Genomic DNA, 11,249 nt, shown 5'->3' with positions numbered 1-11,249 from the left:
AGATATTTTTTAAAGCCTCTGAATGAAAATATGCTTATTTTCTAAGGAACCACTTTAGCCCCAGACTCCTGTTTCTTAACCAGAAGAATGGCTTCAAACAAGAGAATATAATCTCAGGTAATATACTTTGGTGAATATGGGATTTACCAAGCTTTAGTTTTCTGGAAGACCTCTGGAAAGGGAACGCTGGTTTATAGTTCAAACCTAGAAGTTATCCTAGGTCTTCTTTACATCCAGGCCACATTTATTTTGGCATGACTGCATGTTAGGTGTATTCCACTGGGCACCCCACTTCACCTGCCCTTCTTTCTTTGACACTGAATTGATATAAGGAAAGTCAAAGAAAAGTCCTATGATGGAATCCCAGCCCTACTGACAATAAAAGGTTCCATGAACATTTTCCCTAAGATCATCTAATATGTAATATTTATCTACCACTCCTGGTGTGTTATTTTTACTTCAAACTTTCACCCAGGCTCACTCAGCTCTCACTAATACCTGAGCCATTTATCTTAGCTTGGACTCCAAAAAGAATTTTTTAAGCTTGTAAGCTTTCAAATTTTGGTTGAATACTGCTCCTTGGACATGTCTCAACTTTCAAAATAAATTTCTTTTTTGTATTGGGTCACTAGGTGCTTTATACCTTCCTACAATGCCATTTATCTTAACCAGTGTGTTTTCTCATTGGCTGTAAATACATATATGTTGTCTTATTTTGTTCATCTTGCAGTTGAGGGCAAAAATGAACTATGACAGTATAACTTGGTTATTCTTCTTCTGCCATAGTCACAGGAAGAAAAAATAACACATAGAATGTCAAAGCCCAGAGAACGCCTGAAGTGTAAAGCTCTTTGTAACTAGATTTTACAACATAAACCACTTTGAGAAGCTTCCAGAATAGCAGGCACAATAGTAAATCGACAGTGCCATCTGCCAAATGGCCTGGAGATGCAGAGAACCATTGGACTCATTAATTATTGATGACAATCAGAGTCAATTTGACTTCATTATGGGCCAAGAAGAGGAAATCATTGAGGAGCTTGTTCTTAATGGACCTGAGTATAATGGGGGATGTTATGGGGGTGGGGGGATTCTGTCTCCTCACCTCCTCTCCTCCATCTCTTTGAGAGCAGCATTGTGACCAGAACTAGATGAAATATCTAAATAATTTAGGCAAAAGTCAATTGGTGGGAGGCCCTGAGTTTCCAAAACCTAATATCTGTCCTTGTGGCTCACAGTTCGTTAGATAATTATACTATTCTCGCTTGCAAGGGACGAGATTGTTGAAACAAAAACTGGGTTGCTTCACGAATGTTTACCTCTGCTTTTATGCCCTCTCTCCAGGAGATAATGCAAGCCACCTATCCGAAGATGAGAATGAGACTTAAGACACGCCATTCAAGTGTGGGGATGGAGAGAGCTGCAGGGAAACATTGAGGCTCTCTTCACAGTTACTCAGCTTCCTGGGCCTTTCACCCAAACCTTGCGTGCAGCCTCTATTTATCAGAGCACAGACATTAGAAAAGAAATGAAGCTGAGTACCATATCTGATTGGAACCGCAGGGGGCTTTCAAGAGACAGGATGCAATTACTTAACTTGGACTGCAGCCAGAGCCTCCACCCCTGTGATCACTCTGATTCCTTTGTATTTCTCCAGCACCTTCTCTAGCACCGTTCATTGCCATCTTCCCATTGGGGCTTAAGAAAAGCTTTTGCTTTCCTACCAGTTTTCCTTTTAAGCAATTTCTTCTAAGGGAATAGCACCGAGCTTGTGATATTCCCAATGTTGCGCAAGTCATTTGGGGAATTACAAGCAAAATATAAGGCGTGATCTATGGTGATCAAGAAACTTGGTCTGTTTGAGAGCAATGGAAAGCACAAGCAAGTACAAAACTAAGGGGCTACAAGCTAATGCTATTGCTATGCCCAGAAAACAAAGGGAAGCATACACTCTCTTCTTGGCTATAGGGGACATAGAAACTGATTTTCTTTTGGTCATAGCAATACATTGAAAAATTAACTTGGATAGTGCAGATGTGGTTTGATTATCTATACTCTCCCCATTGATTTCTCAGTGTGTAGAATTGTTCTTTCTATCTAAACCTACTTCTAAAAAAACAATTTCCCTAGGATCCCTCTTTGGCCAGTGGCTTGGTCAATGTGAAACGCCATACAGCAGCTCTTCACTCAAAATGAATACGTTTTGACCTTCTAAACAATATGCATTCAATTCGGTCCTGAGCGTGGTGGCATTTCACTCTTAGAGCCTGATGTCTACTGATGTTCCTCTCTCATTAGGAACTGTAATCAATTAAATCACAAAAATCTCTTCTGCTCATTTTTTAAGTGCCCTGTGCATTTCACTTATATTTATTCTCTGAAGTCATTAGTTCAGATTGTTAAATGAACATAAAGTTAATTGAACATTATTGTTAAATCTAATAAAAAGCAAATAAAATGATCAAGAAATGACTGTACTCATTACTGCCCACTATACAGCTAGTATGGTCCTTCCCAAAATCTACACTAGAAAGATCATGCTCCTTTGGACACTCTTCTTTTGAGATAGGGTCTCACTATGTTGACTAGACTGGAGTGCAGTGGCCTATTCACACACACAATCATTGCACATGACAGCTTTGAGCTTCTTGGCTCAAGGGATCCTCCCACCTCAGCCTCCTGAGTAGCTGGAACTACAGGTACATGTCATCATGCCCATAAAGATCATGCTCCTTTGAAGAGCATGGTAGGAAGACTACCATTTTTTTTAATATAATGGAGTATCTTCATCACTATTCAAAGTTCTTGCATAGGCATTATTGTATTTGATTATCACAGACACACTCTCAGGCAGGTGTGGCATGTTTTATTATCCCCACATTCATGACAAAGAAACTTAGGTTTAGCAAGGTTATGTGACTTGTCCAAAGTCACACCATTAATATCACAGCCAGCTATACTGACTCCTGATCCACTCCTCTCTCTGCTACTATCTCTCATGACATTCCTAGATGCTGGGTGTCCAGAACTGAGAAGTTAAGTGACACAGTTTGTATCCCATAAGCTAGCCTGCCACAGCCTCATGAATGCTGCCAGAAGACAGAAAACCCCTGGTTCAAAGACGAAAGTTTATTATCCACAGCAATAGCCATAGCTAGAATAACATCATTTTGTCTTCAGCTCCCATAACCACAGTTCCCTAAGGATGACTCCTGAACATACAATAAGTTATATTACAAAATAATAACTCTCATTATAGGGAACCCAAGGCTTCTATAGTGGGCATTGAGCATGCTTGCTTTTTGCTCTGAAGAAAGGAAGAAACCTACCTTTCTTTCCAGAGAGATGTTTGTTCTACAAACATCATTTTAAAAGAACAAAGGCAGTCAATATCTCTGTTTGCAAAATGTGTTAAAAAAAAAAGACTGATGGAGAATTGTCTCACAACACTAAGTGGAGCATGAATTATGGTTTGCTGATTTGCTCAAGTTTAAGTAGCCTATTCTGTGGGACAATAACTAGTAAGTGGTTGGCTTGGGATTTAAACTTATGCCTTTTCACGCTACATTCCATATTCTGCTATTCTATGCTGCCTCTCCAAGACTGAGGCAATGTCTGGAAACAATGAATATTGCTTCATTTATTAAATCATACCCTCTAGTCAACTACATCTCCTTCCGTCCTGGTGTAATGGAAACATCAAACATTAACTTCCTATAGATGTATGTTACTCCCCAGAAGTAACAGAAAAGATAAAGAGAGTGGATCATGACAACAGATGGACTGTTTTTTGTTTTTGTTTTGTTTTGTTTTGTTTTTTTTGAGACAAAGTTTCACTCTGTCACCCGGCATGATCTCAGTTCACTGCAACCTTCGCCTCCCAGGTTCAAACAATTCTCCTGCCTCAGCCTCCCTAGTAGCTGGGACTACAGGCGCATGCCACCATGCCCAGTTAATTTTTGTACTTCTAATAGACATGGGGTTCCACCATGTTGGCCACGAAGCTCTCGATCTCTTGAGTTCGTGATTAACCCGCCTTGGCCTCCCAAAGTGCTAGGATTACAGGCATGAGCCACTGCGCCCAGCCACAGATCGACTTTTGATCTGCTGAGCTATTTGTCAGTAATGTGAGTCCAAGTTTTAGAGCCAAAGAAAATTAGATTGCACTAATTTTCTGCTTACACTAGAGTAAGCAGACACTATAGTAAGGGGAGGGGGACGAAGACGGGTGGGGGAACACCTGGGGCCTAGGGATTGAATGAAGTAAAGGCAGATACTTACAAGAACAGACTTATCTAACAGAATATTTGTTTTTATCTTGTACCCTACTGCTTTTGTAGGAGTGGATTCTTTAGGAAAGAAACTGGCAGAAGTACTAAATTTCATTTCTGGGTCTCTATGGTTTAGAGATAGTGGCAAAGCAGTTTAGAGGAAAAAAGAGACAAAAGATCATACCTCTCCAGAAACTCATCCAAGTCTTAGGAAGGCTTGGGATGTTGCCCAAGATGCTTTGTGCTGCCAAAAGTCAACTTGTATGGCCTGTATCAATGGGGTCTCTTCCTCTTTAGATTCTAGTTGGGTTCAGCCAACAGGAAGAACTGACAAAAGGTCCACAGGGCAGGAGGAGACTGCCACCAGAATATTTCCTCTTTCGCCAGCTCCCTCTACCAATTGGCTGCCTCCCTTTACCTAAGTTCGCCATTCTTTTTTTTTTTTTTTTTTTTTTTGAGACAGGGTCTTTCTCTGATGCCCAGCCTGGAGTGCAGTGGTATGAACACAGCTCTCTGCCGCCTTGACCTCCTGGGCTCAAGCAGTCCTCCCATCTCAGCCTCCTGAGTAGCTGGGACTACAGGTAGGTGCCACCATGCCTGGATAATTTTTTTAAAAATTATTGTAGAGACTGGTTCTCACTATAAGTTGCCCAGGCTGGTCTTGAACTCCTAGGCTCAAGGGATCCTTTCGCCTCAGCTTCCCAAAGTGCTAGGATTACAGGCTTGAGTCACCATGCCCAGCCTACTCTCTGGCTTCATACCTTGACCTCAAGGGAAACCTTTGAGGGTATGCTGCCATCAGAGCAGCATGGAGTAAAGTTCCAGCTCTTGGGCTGTTAATTGGCCTTCACTACTTGTTAGCTGTGTGACCTTGAGTGACTAATGAATTGCTCTGTGCCTTGACTTTTTCTTATGTAATACTGCACTAATAATAGTACTTGTATTAGACGGTTGTGTGAAAATTAAATTAGCAAGCCCTTAGTATAGCGCCTGACATGTAATAAGAAGTCAAGAAGCATTAGTTAATTTTTATCATTGTCATTATTGTTATTACAATTGTTATTTTTCAACATCAGTAGTGTAGATAAAGAGGAAAGTTTTGTTCTCAAAGGCCCATTAACTTCTAAAACTGAAAGACCTAGCTAGGGATCCAGTAAATGTCAGTGAACATATGGCCCTTCTAAACTAGAAAATGTGTAGGAACTATCATACTCAGAGTAGCACATTCAGAGTACAGGTTGCAAGTGTTTCAACTGGCATGTCAAATATTAATAGCCCATGATTAAATATGTTCACTCAGTTCTAGAAAAGATGTCATCTCCATATCAAGGGATTAATATCATTGCGTGAATGTTTCCTCTAAGCTGAGATTTCTTTCACATTATAGGACTCTCTATTATTAATCATTTTCTTTAATATCTTAATAATGTGATAAGAAAATCAAATTAGGCTGCTAGAAATTTCCCATCAAACTGTGTTAACTTTGCCTAGCAAAGAGTTCAGTTTTCTTCCTAATGAGAATGCTAACAGCCAGCTGAGTTGGCACACTGCATGCATCAGACAAGCTTCAAGCCCCTCTTTTTTGGAGCATGTATCGGAGTCATCTAGGACGCTTTTCCTTTTGTTGTCCTTTGCAGTCAATTAGTTTCCAATGCTTGTCAATTCTGCCTTTAATTTCCTATTATCTGTTCTCTATAACTTATCATAGGCCCCCACCAATTCTTATCTAGACTACTATCATGGGCTTCAACAATGGCCCCTATCTGGTTTGTTAATACTCTAATCCATCCTCCATGGTGTTGTCATATTAATCTCTCAAGGGCACATCTCACATTATGTCATTTCAAAAGTCATCTATGCCTATTACCTACCAAAAGCAGGAGTAGAGGGTACAAGTTCTTGGCGTTGTTCTGCGTGCTGGGTCCCAAATTGCTTTTCCAACCTTATCTTCCACTACTCTCTTTATCAGCTTTCTTTGCTAGTCAGATGAGATTTTTTGGCTCTAATGAATATTTTCCCTTTGCATATTTGTGCAATATTTTCCAAATGCATGCTTTACCTTCACCACCCTGCTGCACCAGGAAGCTGACCTGTAGAGGCTTTCTTGCTTTCTGGATTCTAGCTGGGTTTGGTCATTGGAAACACAAATAAGAGATCAGAAAGTTGGAAGAAAGTTAATATAAGGTTATATATGTTCCTCTATTAAAAGCCACAGGTGCTGTCAGGATGTCTTTCCTGTAAGCTCTCTCTGTATTCTCTCTATTCATGTTCTAGTAACTAATCCCTCTCCTTGCCCTTCAGGCAACACCTGGAATTCTAGACCATCCCTTGTCAGGTTTCCTAAAGCCTGACCACCCTTTTTGTACACAATTCCTTTATTAAACTCCCTTTAACTACATAGTTTGAGTAATTTGTACTCATCTAGTCCCTGCTGGGACTCTGGTTGATATGGTAACAGGTACCAGCAGTGGCTCCAAGAAACCAACCCTCAACCATGATTCAGGGGATGGATTTGAGGAGCACAGGCTAATCTTGCAAGAGGGAAACAGACACTGATTATCTGACTTTCAGTGGCATTAGGATAACTCAAACTAATACCTGTGGTGGCATAAAACAGGCAGCAGACAAGGAGCTGTGGGGCTGTAGTGACAATAGTGATTCTAAAGCTGTGGGATTGGATGGCACTGCCTCTGAAAGCCATAGAGTCTACAGGGAGAAGGACATATTGAAGTCCTTCCACTTCCAGCTTAGTACCTGGGTGAAAAATCAAAAAGGCTTCATGATACCTTTGAACACACTTCTCATCCCTCTAGTTGCTGGGCAGATATGGCTGAGCAAAGTCACAGTAGCAATTAAACATCAAAACTTGTCAGGTGTCTTCTGTCAAGGTAAAGACATTGGTGGAAAAGGAGTGGAATCCCATGGCATGAGGTAGGGACATTTGGCAGATAAATCAGAAGAGCCTGGGAACTCTGAATCTACAAATCCCTCTGAACCTCTCATTTCCACCCTTATCTCATAGTACCTGCCTTCCCCTGCATAAAATATTTTAGTGACTAAATGAGGCAATTACTTCACAAGGCAATACTGATTTTCCAGAGGAATCTTTCTCTCCAACCTCCACCACCCACATTGCCTCCAGGACCACAGCAGGAGTTAGATCGCAGACAGAGAAGTATGAGGCCTGACCCTGGAAGGCTTAGCCCATACACAGGAGGAATTGAGGACATCACCTGTTTGTACTGCAGAGTATATAAAGAATGCATGAGACTGGCATGGTGGCTCACACCTGTAATCCCAGCACTTTAGGAGGCCAAGGTGGGAGGATCACTTGAGCCCAGGAGTTTAAACCAGCCTGGGCAACACAGGGATACCCTGTCTCTACAAAAAATTAGAAAATTAGCCTGAGGTAGTGGCACATGCCTATGGTCCAGGCTATTTGAGAGACTGAAGATGGAGAATCACCTGAGCCCAGGAGGTCGAGACTGCAGTGAGCCATGTTCACACCACTGCACTCCAGTCTGAACAACAGAGCAAGACCTTGTATCAAAAAGAAAAGAAAAGAACTTATGAGAGCAGATTCTAGGTCAGAGCTGCCATTGATAATTTCATCCATCTATAGAAAGTCACAGTGCCTGTGAGGCAGCCTTCTTGCTACAGCTCCTCTCTGAGTTTCAGTATGGGCCCCCTTCCCGTGCCCCTCGGGCTCAGGGGTGCTGACTCCACACTGCTGCTGGCTGGCTATTCCTTGTTGACTTCTCTTAATCCTGGCTATCCCTTGCTGGCTTCCCTTCACCCTGACCACAACCCTACAACTTTGAGCTTTCCTTAATTATCCTGGCTGTGACTGTTAATTCCTGCTAGGACCCTGACTGATATACTTTCCAGTTTCATGGTTTCTTGCCATGGTGCTTTCTCTTTGTGCTATTCTGTATAACTGGAAGAAACCTGTTTTTTTCCTTTTACATTCACACTCAACACAGACTATTTCACCTCTGGTCACCAAAACATGTGTGGGTTTTTCCCACACTGATCAACTCTGTGGACACTAATAGTTGTCCTCTAATTCAATTTTGATTCTGACACTATGTACCTGGAGTTAGAGTCAGACCCCACAGATTGAAGACTCAGTTGCCCAAGACAGCCTCCCACTTTAGATGCCAATCACAAGTAGTAGGTGTTCTGTATTCTTTTTTTTTTTTAGAGATAGGGTCTTGCTGTGTTGTCCAGGCTAGTGTCAAACTCCGGGGCTCAAGTGATCCTCTCACCTCAGCCTCCCATATAGCTGGGACTACAGACACATGACCATGTCCAGCTTGTCACCTATGCTTCTGACCAACCAGCTGTTGAATCAGCATTCCCATGACCCCCTCCTTGGGTTTTGATTAATTTGCCGGGATAGTTAAGTGAACTCAGGGAAACATGTTGACTGGTTTATTATAAAGATATTACAGAGGATATAGATGAACAGCCAGATAAAGAGGAACATAGGGCAGTGTGTGGGGAAAGGCTCACAAAGCTTCCACACCCTCTCCAGGGGGCACCACCCTCCAGAAACCTCCACATGTCAACTACACAGAAGTTCTTGAATCCTGTCCTTTTGGGTTTTTATGGAGACATCATTGAATTAGCCATAATGAATTATATCATTGGTCATTGGCGGTTAAGTCCATCTCCAGTTCCTCTCCTGTTTTTGGAGGTCTAGGGTGCAGGTAGGACTAAAATTTCCAACCCTCTAATCAATTTCCCTGGCAACTGCCACCCTGCAGCTATCCAGGAGCCCACCACAAGTCTCGTTAGAATGAAAGATTAGATCTCATTAGAACATAAGATGCTTCCTATCACCCAGGAAATTCTAAGAGATTTAGAAGCTCTGTGTCAGATGTTCCTATTACTCAGGAAATTACAAAGTCTTAGGAGCTCTGTGGCAGAAACCAGGGTCAAAGACCAAATATTAGAACAAAAGACACTTCTAGTGCCTCTACCTGCAAGGGTTTTCAGGAGCTCTATGTCAGGAACTGGGAGCAGAGACACATATATATTTCTTATTATTTTACACACTCCCTCTGCTCAGAATCTTTCCCTGCTTTTCCTTCATTAAAAGCTCAAAAGTCAGATTTTAAATGAAGCTTCTGTAGCCCTGAAAGTGGTAGTGATTTATCCCTCCCCAAAGTCATATTGCCCTTCCTATATACACCTTATACATTCTTAGCAATTTCTTCTTTGCCTAATGGTATTTCTAAACATGGTGTATTTCCTTTCTCCATCTACCAGCATCCTGAGGGCAGTATTCCTGTTTAATTCTTATTTTATTCTTAATGTTTAATAAATAGTAATAACAACATTGTTTTTTCTTGTGTTTCAGGTTCTATGCTCCTTGCATGTATTAACTTATTCAATCCTCCAACAAACTTTAGAAGTTACTACTATTATAAAATCTATTTTACATAGATTTTATGTAAAAAATAAAGAGATTTTATGTAAAAAAAAAAAAAGAGGAGAAATTAAGGCCTGAGTGACTTGCTCAAGGTCACATAGCTAATAAATGGCAGAACAGGCTTCAAGCCCAGCATTTTGGCTGTAAAGCACATGCATTTAACTGCAGTAATATACAGCCTTTGTTATATGAGTGGAAACAAAAGGAAGGATATTCTTACACATGCTGCAACATGGATGTACCTTGAGGACATTATGCTGGAGAAATAAGCCAGTCACCAAAGGACAAATACCGTATGATTCCAATTAGATAAGGTCAAATTCACCGTGGCAGAAAGTAGGATGGCGGCTGTCATGGGACGGGGGGATGGGGAATTAGTGTTTAATGGGCACAGGGTTTCAGTTTGGGAAAATGGAAAAGTTCCAGAGATCAATGGTGATGATGACTACATAACACTGTGAATGTACTTAATGCCACCAAACTGTACACTTACAAATGGTAAATGTTATGTTATGTGTAGTTCACCAAAACTAAATATGAATGAGTGGAAAGAAAGAACAAAAAAAGCAACAGACAAATTAAATAACTAATGATGACAGTAGATTTTCGAGTCAATAGTTACCAAAAAAACCTGACAAGGTGAGGCAAGAGCATCTCTTGCCTCCAGTTTCATTGTTTCATGGGATAATCCAGGTAATGCCACTGCTGTGGCCATGGCTTAGGTTGCAATGTGGAGGCACTGATCTTCCTCATTTGCAGCTACCACATAGCCTGAAGGAGAACCCCAATCACCTACTCCCGGCCAGTGACGTAAATGGTCAATTGTCCCAAACTATAAAAGAATGAATCCAAGTATTTCTGATATTACTAGGACCATGGACAATGGGGGTAGAATTTTACGACTTTTAATCAGTGGACTCCCTTGAGTAAGAGAAAGGCCCCTAAATCCAAATATGGAAGAGTCAGGATGCCTCTTGCTCTCCATTCTCTCCTATCATCTACCAGCTCTCCCTGGAAACCGTCCTGTTCAATGTTAAATACTCCCTACCTGCCAGTGATTCTCAAACCCACATCTTCCCGCCTGACCCCTCCCTCCAAGTCCACATGTATATTTCAACTTCCTACCTAATATCTCCACATGATGTCTAAGAACCACGTTAAACACAATCTGCCCAAACAGAACTCTATTCAGTCCCTGTCATCCCTCCTTTTACAGAAATCTGCTACTCATCCCAGTCCTCCCCATCAAAATAAATGGCACTGCCTTCCAATGCATTCTTCAAGCCTTAAGACTGCAAATTATCTTTAATTCTTTTATTCACCGAATCCACCCACCCATATTGTGACATGAAAGTTCTGGCTACCCTACTTCTAAATCTCATCTCAAACTCTACTGCCTCTACCTTATCCAATCCGCACTCATGGCTCCCCTGAACCACTACGGTAACTCCGAACTGGTCTTCTTGGTTCCACTCTTGCCTCCTGTAGTCCATTCTCTGCACTTAGAAGCCAGAGATAAAATTTTAATTCTAAAGAATATG

The sequence above is a fragment of the Pongo pygmaeus genome, chromosome 9, assembly GCF_028885625.2.
Source record: "Pongo pygmaeus isolate AG05252 chromosome 9, NHGRI_mPonPyg2-v2.0_pri, whole genome shotgun sequence".
Classification (NCBI taxonomy): domain Eukaryota; kingdom Metazoa; phylum Chordata; class Mammalia; order Primates; family Hominidae; genus Pongo; species Pongo pygmaeus.
Note: the sequence above shows the minus strand (reverse complement) of the source record.